Consider the following 12530-nt stretch of genomic DNA (forward strand, 5'->3'; position numbering starts at 1 on the left):
GGGGCCGGGGTAGTCTCCACAAGCCAGAATTTTCAGTGGTAGAAGTTGTGTCGGCCAAGAAGTGCTTCAACCATGGTTTGGAATTTGTATAATAGTGCCCATTCCTCCTATTTTGATATAATTTAAATAACTTTCATAGAAAATCAATGTAATCCCATCATCAAGAGATAATCACTGCTATTTACAGAATATATATATAAAATATATATTATGTACATACATACTGTAAATCTTAATATACTATGTAGTTTTATTTGAAATGTGTAATATATATGTAGTTTTATTTATATAAAACATCTATAAGTATATATGAATATAACTTTCATATATTTTTCATATATATCTTATAAGATATATTACCTATCCTATTATATATTGTGTATATATATAATATATAAATAAATGAAAGCATTCTGAGATCTTCTGACATCTTAAATGATTTCTTTTTGGTTTGCACATATTGTTTCACTCTTCCTGCTGTAAATTTATAGATTTGAGAAATGCATTATGTCATGTAACCACCATTGTAGTATCATGCAGAATATTTTCACTGTCTTAAGAAATCCATTCTGCTTCAGCCATTCAGTAACTCCAACTTGAACTCCTGGAAATCACTGTTTGTTTATTATCTCTGTAGTTTTGTATTGTCTTGAATGTCATACAAATGGAATAGCACAGTATATAACCTTTGCAGACTGGCTTCTTTCATTTAGCAGTATGTATTTTAAGATTCATCTATGTCTTTGTAGAGCTTATTAGCGTATGACTTTCACTTTTCATTGTTGAATAATATCCCATTGTATGAATATACTATAGTTTGTTTATTGATTTGCCTATTGAAAGACATCTTGGTCACTTTCAGTTTTTCTGATTATGAATAAAGTTACTATAAACAGTTGCATGAAGGCATAAACATTTTGGGCAAACATAACCTTTCAAATCAGTTGGGCTGATACTGAGGAGCATAACTGTTAAATCATACGGTGAGACTATGTTTAACTTTGTAAGAAACTGCCCAACTGCCTTCCAATGTGACTGTACTATTTTGCATTCCCAACAGTAATGAATGAGAGTTCCTGTTGCCCTGCACCTTCACCAGCAGTAACTATTGTCAGTATTTTGGATTTAATATGTATGTCGTGGCATCTCGTTGTGTTAATTTGAATTCCCTAATGACATACGATGTTGAACATATTTTCATGTGCTTGTTTGCTATCTATTTATCTTCTTTGGTGAGACCTTTTGTTTCTTCAGCTCTTTTGTTCATTTTAAATTTTTTTTATTGTTGAGTTTTAAGAGCTCTTTGCATAGTTGGGATACAAGGCCTTTATCAGATATGTGTTTGGAATGTATTTTCTCCCAGTTTATGCCTTGTTTTTTAATTCTTTTTTACTGGGTGTTTCACAAAGCAGGGTTTTTAATTTCAATAAAGCTCAACTTATCAATTTTTCACTGTCATGGAACAAGCTTGTTTGTTTTTAACCTGCTGTTTCCACTTAATATGTTTTAAACATATTTCTTGCTAATAAATATATATTTATAGTATCAAAAAGCAGAAAAAATACTTTCAGACATAGAGAAAAACAAGGGAGAAAGAAATGTTTTCTAAGTATTAAGCATGAAAGTACAAAAAACATTTTTTATTTTATGAATGAATAAATGTGTTATTTAAAATTCAACCTATATTATATTCTCTCTATATTTTTGATTATCTCTTTAATTTAATTTCTGTTCTGCTATTACTGTTGCAATGTCGAGGTGGATGTTGAAAACTGATCAGAATGTTAACATGTCTTTGGTTATGCTACTTAAAGTATAGCCTAGTTCTTTGTAATATAAAATAAAAAGCTTTCAAACCTAAGAATGGACTCCAGAGAGAAAATGCATAGTGTGGAAGTGAATTTGAATCATAGAATCCCTGAATTTAAAGATAAAATTTAAAAGACAGTTCAAGACTCTGGGTTGTTTGAGTCCTTTGTATCTTGATAATAATCAAGACATGGAGGCTTATTACTAATAAAAAGGTTGCATTTAGTGTTCTGTTGTAGAATTTGTACACAAGCTGTCTTTCATTTGCTGTAATGTTAATCAAGTAAATTAGTATGTAATATGCACGCAACAAAAAAGATACCTTGCCTTATGCCATTATCTCTTTAATCTTCTCAGTTTCCCTTCAAAGGAACTATTATTAACCTAATTTTACAAATGAGAAGACTAATGCTCTGAGAAGTTAAGTAATCCAACATCACACAGCTACTGGTGATGGAGCTGGGTTTTTAACCAAGGACTGACTGAAGAGCTGAAGCTTTCTCAGCTACTCATACACAAATAATTATCATGCAAACCAAGTGTGTCATATATTTGACACAAACACTTCTCTTTTGGGTGGGAGATAAGGCAGAATAGACATAAATATAGTGCCTGGTATGTGACGAAAAATAACCTCATATGGTATGATAATGAGTGTAATGAGAGATCAGTAAGAACTGAAATACATTGGTGAGACAGAACTAGTAAGCTGATCAACAAGTCAACTTTCCTTTCCTTCTGGACAGCCAGAGTTCATTTTTCAGCATACTACTTTCTAGTTATTCTGGTCATCATATATATCATTTCCATGCCTGGCCCATAAGAATCACCTATATAATCTTTATAATCTTATAATACAAGCTGATAGATGTGCTTCTATCAGCCTGTATCCTTGAAGGATATGAGCCTGTATCCTTGAATGATTGAGTACATTGAGGGTAGGTAACAACTACCTACCCTCAATTAGATTTTATGAGCTCAAGAAATAAACTTCCACTATATTGAACTAATGCTATTTCTAAGTTTACCTGTCACAATCAGCTAGTATTCTTCTGACTAACACATAAATTAGTACCAGAAGTTGGGTGCTACAAAACAAAACCTAACATAGGTAGCACTGCTTAGAAAATGGGCAGCAGGCTGCAAGCAAATTAATCTTATGAGTTGTAAAAATGTAGAATAATAATACCATGCACAGGTAAAATAATTGGAAAAATTGTCTGCAATAAAATTTAGGTGCCCACTGAGCATTTAGAATTAGGAGAAAAAGTTGAAAAACACAATCATAATACTACACATTATTTGTTAATAGCTAAATTTAGGAAGGTATTTGTAAAGAGAGAGAGGAAATCTGTTAAGAATTGGTCAGTTTACAAGCAGTAATGAAAGAGAATAGTGAAAGTCCAAAAAATTGGAGGTTAAAGTGTTAAAAAAATCATACTGGTTCTAGTCTTCACACATCAGGGATTACAATTTAAAAACAGAATGAGTAACTTGGTCCACTAAATTAGTTTAAACATGTGTTTACCCCACTCATTTATGTTGACCTCAAGGAACCTTCCATTGGGTTGAAAGCTAAGGGCAGAAGGGTAAGGATAAAAACATATAAATAAGGCTGGAGGATTATGTCTAAGAAAACTTCAAGTGTGGATACTAACAAACACAACTGTCTGGAAACAACAGCACAAAAGCCTATTACATTTTTGATAAGTTGTATCGTCAAAGAAATTAGAAGCTCACACTTCTGAAACAACTACAACAACAACAAAACTTTGACACTTTAGTTTTTAAACAACCATCAAGCTCCCAAACCTGCACCAGCAAGAAGAAGGCTGCAAAAACAGGACAGACATATGCAGCATCACCAGCTTCAAATGGGATCATAGAGAATAATTTACAAGGAAGAACTTCCTGCAGGTGGAAGCAGGGCCATACAGAAATATGTACAAAAGAGTTCCTCCCAGAAAGTAGAATCAGGGCCTCATTAAGGAACTTCCCCTCACCCAGGATCAGGAATTTCACAAGGTCCACAATAAAGTTTTCTTGACTGCTATGCACCAGTACCTCCTTGGTATATCCCATTATTACCCTTTCTAAAAAGATAGTTTTCAATTGCTACTTTATATGCCATTGTTCATTGAGTATTCATGTCAGATAACTTGTCTTTTAGTTTATAGTTAATGAAGAGGCACATTAGATTCTGGCAGATAATAATGTGCACATCCTGATTTTGGGCCAGATGCAGTATCTAGTTGGGAACTGGTTTGTTTCTGACCATAGAGGGCTTGAGTGAAATGAAAAAGGACAGCAGAAACTGAGGAATTGTTCACTGAAAGCATTTCTCTTTCCTCCTGGGTACATAGCTAGTCTGTCACCCCCAAATTCTCTTGCAGTTGATGTGGCCATGTCTATGAATTCTGGCCAATAAAATGTCAGTGTAAATGACACATGTCACACCTAAATGATCCTTCTTGCTCTTGCATGCCTTTTTCATCAGTATATGGAGTTCCAGAATGAGTTTGAAAATTATATGTTGAAGATGAAAGTGCCTACATGACTGTGTGGAGCAAATCCCTTTGTCCTTTCTCCTCATATTAATGGAAAAAGAATGAGTTTTAAAAAATCCCCTTGTGTTACACCATTGATATAATATAGTTTATGTGTTGCAAGATAGCTACACTAATGAGTACTTTAGAAAAGAGTTTTTGAAAAAAGAAGGTGGTGAAATGAGCCATGAAATTTACTTGCAATGAAGAAACATATCTGCTTTAGTGGGAAACACATGAACAAAAGTCTGAGGCTCCATTGAGCTTTGAAAGGTTATATGGAAGTTGAGGCAAGTTAACCACCTCAACTTTATAATTACTGCTACTATAATATATTAATTAATAATAGTGTTTATCTACAAAGCTAATGTATACTGAACAATAATCTTCCAGATACTGAACTAAGTACTTTGTACATATTATCTCATTTAAATTCCAAAGTACCTCTAAGAACTAGATATTATTATCTTTATTTACATAAGTGAGGAAATGGAGACATGAAGATATAAGAAACTTGCCCAGATTTCACATTTCATAAGAGGTAGACCTAGAATTTTAACTCAGGTTGATCTGTGCCAGAACCTACATTTTTAATTCATTCTGTTGCCTAGAAAGCAAAACACTTTAAAACTTCTCTGTAAATACTCATTTGATATAAATAAAAATTTGCATGGAATGGTTGAGGTTTTGAGGTTGAGTATTCCAAAATGATCTAAATCATGCTTCTGTTAAATGTATTTTCAGTTGATCACCAAAACCAGGATCCATCTTATTGTAGCTCTATCACGTGTTTATTGTTTAGATAACCCGAAAAATATACAGCTCACCTGTGTTTGTATCAATTTGTACTAATCACTCCACTTAAGTGACTATAGACATAACACATTAATGACCCAATGGTTAATTTTCATTAATTTCTCATTAAAAGTCAAGCACAAAACTGTACTTTCATATATTTTAGTTATTTTATTTCCTTCTTTTGACTAATCTGAAATTGTGCCTAATTCAATTACTCTGTTACAATCTAGAAAACTGTGATGTTCTTGCCTTCAAAAGCTAAAGCCCAACAAAGAGGATCTATGGTCCAGTACCAATATTAGCTGTTGGAAGTTATCTTCTAGGTTTAATGCAATCATTTCTTCTAGATTTCAAAGATTCCTATTCACTTCCCAGAAATAAAAATTTTTAAGGCCAAAAAGACATTAATTAGTTACATTAAAGTACCTGATTCAATGTACTATTAAGAGATTTCCAAATTGCTGCAACCACTTGAGATTTTCTATAACATCTAATGGATAGCCCTGTTATAACATCTTTGGTAAACTTGACTGTGGGATGTAAACCTGGGGGTGCTGTTGGCTTAGCACTGGATTTATTCAAGGATAATTACATAAAAGACTTAAAAATCACAGGATAGTGGCTCTCTCGAGAGCTGACCAAGCAGGCTGGAGGAGATAAATACAAGCAAAGTAAAATACATTGTCATCTTTGTTATATAAAATAACATTAATTCGAATATAACATATTTCTAGTACCTAAAGCCTAATAGAGATGTTAAAAATGTATCATGCTGGGAATCTGACTTATCTTACCCTCTGCAGTCATGTTTTGTAATACCCTTGTTATAAACATGTATAATTAATGTCTTAATCGAACAGTGCCTGATAATAATCAGAACTGCTTTTCTAAGAATGAAGTACTCAAGTCAAGTACTATATAGGTTTAGCTGCTGAGTATAATTTTAAAAAAACTGAATATGGTATATACAAATAAAAAATCTCAACCAAAACATTGAGTAATACAAAAATAGAAGCCATTATTACTAAATTTTTAAAAATTAAAGACAGTAACGGTTTTTGTATTCGGATACTCACATAAAATTATTAAGAATTCACATCTCTTGGGAGATAAGAATAATCTATAAAGGAACAGAATTGTAAGTAATTTCAGAAAGGATTGCAAAACTTGGACATAAAGAAGTGGACTGTAAGATCTTTAATGTTCACATAATCTAGATTTTTTAAAAATTGTGAAGTGTGAAACTATTTTCACTTTATAATTAAATGAATATTAAGGAGATTAATTTTTTCTACCATTAAAAAAACATATCCACTTTTTCTAATAACTGCTAAAAATCCTTTCTGTTAACAGATAAAGGCAATTAGGCATGTTTGAGTCTACATGCAATACAACTGGTACATTATATGGTATTAAGCTCATAAACATGCTGTCAACTTTCTGATTTAAGGGGTCAAAAATTCTTGACATAGCAAGTATATAAAATATTTTTTGAGCATTTTACTTTAAGGACTTCAACAGGGAGATGTGCAAGTCTGTTATATTTTTCCTTGTGAATGTGAAAGTGTTCTATGGTGCTCACTGGGTCTCTGCGTAGCCAGCAGGCAATAAAACAGAAGCAACAATGGATTTGCATGCTTCACTTACCAACTAAACAACATAGCCTATGTCCCCCTAGCATCACCAGGTCAACAGCCAGTACTAACCGACTACATCACAGGTATTGAAATATTCTTGGCGACTTGATGTTATAGACATTTAGAGAAGTGGATTTAAAATATCAATCCTGTTATGAAATATGATCCACTGTTAAATAGACACCAAAGGTTACTGAATATAAAATATGCATGCAGCTAACCTCCATAATAATATGACAACAAAAAAAGAAATTGCTAAAGGAAAACACTATAGGTTTATCTTCCACACGGTACAAAGACTAAGGCAGACTTTCAGAGCAGATAATATTTTTTTAAGAAAAAAAAGCTTGGCAAACTTAATTTCTAGAAAGTAATTATCAAGCTGCATGGTAGCATAAAGTCCTATTGATCCACATTTCTCTTTCTGTACGAACTTCACAGACTTGCATGACTTGGCATCAGTAAAAGCTAATGATGAGTCATGCTATTACATAGCTCCAGTCCCTAAGAACTCAGCTTTGACCTTTTATTAGCAGTTTTCTCCCGAGGCAAGTAGGATTATTCTCTAGGCTCACTTCCTAATCACCCTAAAACACCTGGAGAATGTGTTAAAAGCCAGACTGAGTGAGGGTCTGGGATGCTAAAAGAAAGCGAAGATTCAGTCTAAGGGAAGAACGCACTTGCCTGTGTAATCTGGACAACAATCCTGGGATACCACAGAAAATAAAATTACTGTTAGAATTTAACTTACGTAAAGTTAAAATAGTCATAATTGCAAAAATTCATGTTAAATATTATAGTTTGGTTTCAACTTTTAGCATCATTTCTCCCTGCTCTTCCCCACAAAACCCCACGTAACATTTATACATTCATTTTTCCTTGACCAAACATTTATTGAGCTCTTATCACTATGCTAGACACTTAAATAGCATTCTGTTATGGTAATACAGGAGTCATTAATTTTTTAAAATTAATTTTATAGTGTCCTATGCTTTAAGTGGCTTCAGAACCTAGTATTGACTAACGAAGCCATAGAGAATGCTTTACAAATAACTTGAAAACTCTGCTCCTTTTCGCCTTCCTTACTCCTTCTTGCCTCTCACTTCTTCCTTACTCCCCCTTCCCCGACACACACAAACACACACACAAGCACATGCCTTCCTTCTACTTTTCCATGTCATGCTGCACCAATGTCATATGCAGCTGCTCTTAAGTAATCACAGCTTAAAGAAAAAAAAATTCATTATTAATAGACGTTGGATTCTCTTACTCAAGCAAATGACCAAATTCTAAATTATAAAAATTGAAAATGGAATCTAATGAGGTAAAGAGGTATCTTTTCTGCAATTTTGGTAATGACTTGATTTCTATAACATTATAAACAAACACTCAAATGAAGGATTGCATATCTTTAAACATGCTTTTGTTTTAAACATAACAGTAATAAAGACTGTCAATAATTTACGACTTTATGAAACTATGTCAATTCAAGTTTTTTATACAGCCTTCTGCATAAATCATGACTCTACCTCCATTTTAAAATATTGAATGTAAAGAAACATAACTCTTTTCTAATGTAAATATCCCACTTGAATTATCCTTTCCCCATTCTGCGTAGATCAAATGGTTGTCACCCTAATCACCCTACCACAATTCTTCTTAAAGGAAACCGAAGATCTTCTCACCCATTCTCACCATCTCTTGTCAATACTTACAGTCAAGAGTTGATTTTCAGATCAAATTTCGCCCCCGCTCCAAAATAAACACTATCCTTACTTTTTCTTAATTATAAATGATCTTCTAGTCTTGTTGCCTTGCTATACTCTGTCCTTTGAAATATTTTACATTATCTTAGTTTCAATGATTTCCTCTTTATTGATAACTCTCAAATCTCAGTAGCAAAGAGTATGTTGTGGTGGTAAGAGTACAGGGCTAGGAATTTGAACACTTGCCTGTTTGGAGTCCTGTTTCCTACAAAATTTTGATGAATGATTTTCGTCTTTTACTTATATTTGTGTGTGTGTGTGTGATGTGTGTGTACACACAGGTCCTGGTATGAAGAATATTTTAAAAAATGCTAGTTATGATTAACTCGGTAGAATCTAATCTATTCTGTTAGTTTTCATTCTTGTCTTGTTTTGATTTTGCTTCAATCTTTCAATGCAAAGAAAACCTAATGTAGCAATCTTTTAATATGAGCACAAATATTTATTTTATAGATGTTTTATAGTTTTTAAATATGATAATTGAGGTGTTCTGTATTTGAAATTACCTAACAAGTTATATCATTTAGGGAAACAGGTTTTATTTCAGGTGTAATTTACATCCAATAATAAAACATAAAAGTCTGCCCTTCATTTAAATTAAGATGCCAACCATTAAACTTGCATATTTTAATAATATTGGAAGTGGCATAGTGAAGGAACTAAAGGAAAAACATTCTAAGCTAGGCAACATCAACAAATAAAGTGTAACTGATAGTCAATTTATCCTAAAACTGGTAAAGGAACTCTTTGAAACAATATGTTCATCTTTAGAAACAGATATTACATATCCATAATGAACAGTGCTATTGCAAGAATTAAACTAATTCACATTTGAGAGAGGGTAGTATTTATCATTAAATTCCAGTTCTTCACCTTTTTAGAAGGGCTTTTCTGCAAGAGTCCATTGTGGCTTGCAGTTTCAATTATAAGTTAATCCTCATCTCTAAGAAAGGCAGCTATAGGTTTTATTTTGTTTTTAATCTCTACTTTACAGATAAGGAATACTGGGAAAGTTTAAGTGACTGACCTGTGATTACTCACCTAGACACAACCAGAGCTGGAACTAGACCAATTTTTCTCACTTCTTATTTAGTTTTCTGCCTGCTAGATGTAACTTTTGTCATAATGGATCCCAATGAAGTATTCAGTATTTATTCCTAATAAATATAGATTTTCTACATCAATTAATATGAAGTTATTTTATATACTTTCAGGATTAGGTCAATCACTATTGCCCATTATTGCTGGTACTGACCAAGCCAATTTCTTTCTCTATTAAGAAGTGGAATGAATTCTCTCATTGCACAAGGAGAAAAACAGACATATCCGTAGGCCAAAAAAAAGTTATTAAATTAAATTATCTTATTAAACATATAATTAAGTAACACTGGACTTTCTGTCCAATACATCCCATGAAATTCATAATAATGCATGAAAACCTACTTAACATGCAATCTTTTCAGATACTTTAAAAATTTTGTCTTGGTTTTTCATCTTCACCGATTTTAAATATTTCATGGTTTTCACCATTAGTACGTTGTTAATTATGAAGTTTTTTTTCCTCAGAGCTGCTTATACCGCATTAGTGATATGGTAGCAATAGTGATATGAGATATTAGTGTTATATCTGTATGCAGACTGTTGATTTTCTTTAGCTTTTTTGCTTCTGTAGGATAGTCATTTGTCTTAATCTCTAAAAACATGGTACATAGGACCCATGTATTTTCAAGGATAACTGTTGCAAAATATTGAATAACGTGGAAAGATGATATAAAATACTGGAAAATAGCATAATTGGCAGGGCATGGGAGAATGGTTAGAAAAATCACATCGATACTTGTGCAAGCACATTTCTGCAAGTTTCCACATAGCTTACAACATTCTAAAGTCAAAATTAGCTTTTACTGGAAAATCATTCAAAACTTACCTTTTATCAGGCATATTTCTAAATTGTCATTGCATTTTAATTTTCTGATTTTGAGATTTAAGTTTTAAGATTTCCACATTTTGCAAATATCAGCTCCTCCCCATGAATATATTTTTGAATAAATATATTTTTCTTTCTCTCCCAGATTTCAACTTCACTCTTTTATTCCTTTATGATTCATTTTTCCCCTTTATTATCTCATATAGTCAATTAGGGTGCTGATTTTATGTCATTGCACAATAATAAAGAACTACATATACAATTTCTAAAAACAACAACAAAAACCCCTCTCTAGATTAAACATCTAGTGTGGTGTGATCCATATTCCCTGTTTTTAGCCTTAAAAAAAATGAACTTATCTATTAGCACAGCCAGTTCTTTTAAGAAGAGATCATCTGGCTCCCAAACTACCTTGGTCAAATTACTGAAGGGGAGGAAGGCATAAGAGAATTGGAAAAAACAGTGATGATATGCACATACTTTCTATAGTACTAAAAGATGGCAATACACATCTATTTTGCAATCAAATTTTCCTCATAATGCTAATAAAATTTAGACAGGGTTTGTTTTGGTGATCACAGGATATATGGAGTTTTTAAAGAGTAAGGTAAGTGAAGAAAAGGGTGATTATTATTGCAAACAAAAAGGATCACTTAAAAATTCAATTAGCAAGAAGAGCTGCAGCATCATAGCTAAGACACATTGAATTCCAGCAATTTGTCAACTATGTAGCTGATATACACACTTGATTTTTGACCCTCACAACAACGTTGTGAGGTGGGTATGACTATTTATCAGAGAGGGTCACTTTGGGAAGGTCCCAAGCTTATTAAAACCTTCATGTACAACTTTTTTTACTAGAACATTATAATATAAACTTATTGGTAGAACTCTGAGCCATTCAGACATATTTGCACTAAAGAAACTGAAAATGTTCCATAAGGGAAGATCATTACAATTTAGGGGAGAGTGGTGCAGAAAAACATTTTGTGGCTTTTGTTTTCTTTTTCTTTTATTGCTAAATAACATTACTTCGCTAGTGTTTGAGTCAAACACACACATTAAAAAAACTATTAGAACATTCAGACTTGATTATCCAAAGAAAAAGGGAAAAAGGAAGCAAACCAATTAGGTTGGCTGCTTAAATTATCTTTCCCCATTCTCAAGGTTTTTTGTTTGTTTGTTTGTTTGTTGCGTCTGGGGTGGTGAGGTGAGGGGCGTTTATTTGGAGGGAAGACAGGGAAGGTCCACTCTGCCTACAACTCCGACATTTCTACGTGTGCGTCTTTGCTAGCTGGGGACACTTGGACACTTCGTGGCTGATTACTATGAGGAGTGGTTCGAAGCCTAAGAAGTAGTACTCTTTTCAGCTGCCAAAGGGAGAAGGACGGGGGCGCTGTCTGGTGACTGTTCGCGTGATTCCTTCAAGGCGGCGACCACCTCCTGGGATTCGCTCTCCAGCCGCGCCGTTAGTACTCGGGTCCCGCGACCCCTCCCCGCTCCCCTCTCGACCCAGCGATGCCAAGACGCTGAACCGCAGGGACGAGGCTCTGGGGACAGACTCACCCCGCGGCGCCCTTTCCTGCCAAGCCGCGGGCTCCTGGCGCTCAGAAAGCTCCCCAGGCCAACCCCTGCGGGCCCGGCTTTCCCTCCTCACCTAAGGCTCCGGGGCCACGAGTCCCCCATCCTGCGCCCCTCCCGCGCCTCCCCCATCCCAAACCCCAGCAGCGTCGCTGCCTCTCCCGGAAACAAGCCCGCTGAGCAAAGGCGGAGGAAAACCTTGGGCCTTCCGCTCTGATTGGTCTCCCCCCGCCGCGCGGGGCGAGGCAGCGATTGGCTGCCGGGCGTTGTCAGTCGCCGAGGCCAGAGCCATCGCCGGGGAAGCGCAGCCGGGCTCGGGTGCTCCGGCTGCCGCCGCGGCTGCTCGGCTACTGCAGCTGGGCGAGCTCGCGCGGGCGCCGCCGCCGCCTCCGCTGCTGCCCACCCCGCCGCGCCGCCGGCGCTGCCGGTCTTGCAGGCGGCCGCCGGGGAGGGGCGGCCGAGAGAG

This window comes from Pongo pygmaeus, chromosome 11, assembly GCF_028885625.2.
Source record: "Pongo pygmaeus isolate AG05252 chromosome 11, NHGRI_mPonPyg2-v2.0_pri, whole genome shotgun sequence".
Classification (NCBI taxonomy): domain Eukaryota; kingdom Metazoa; phylum Chordata; class Mammalia; order Primates; family Hominidae; genus Pongo; species Pongo pygmaeus.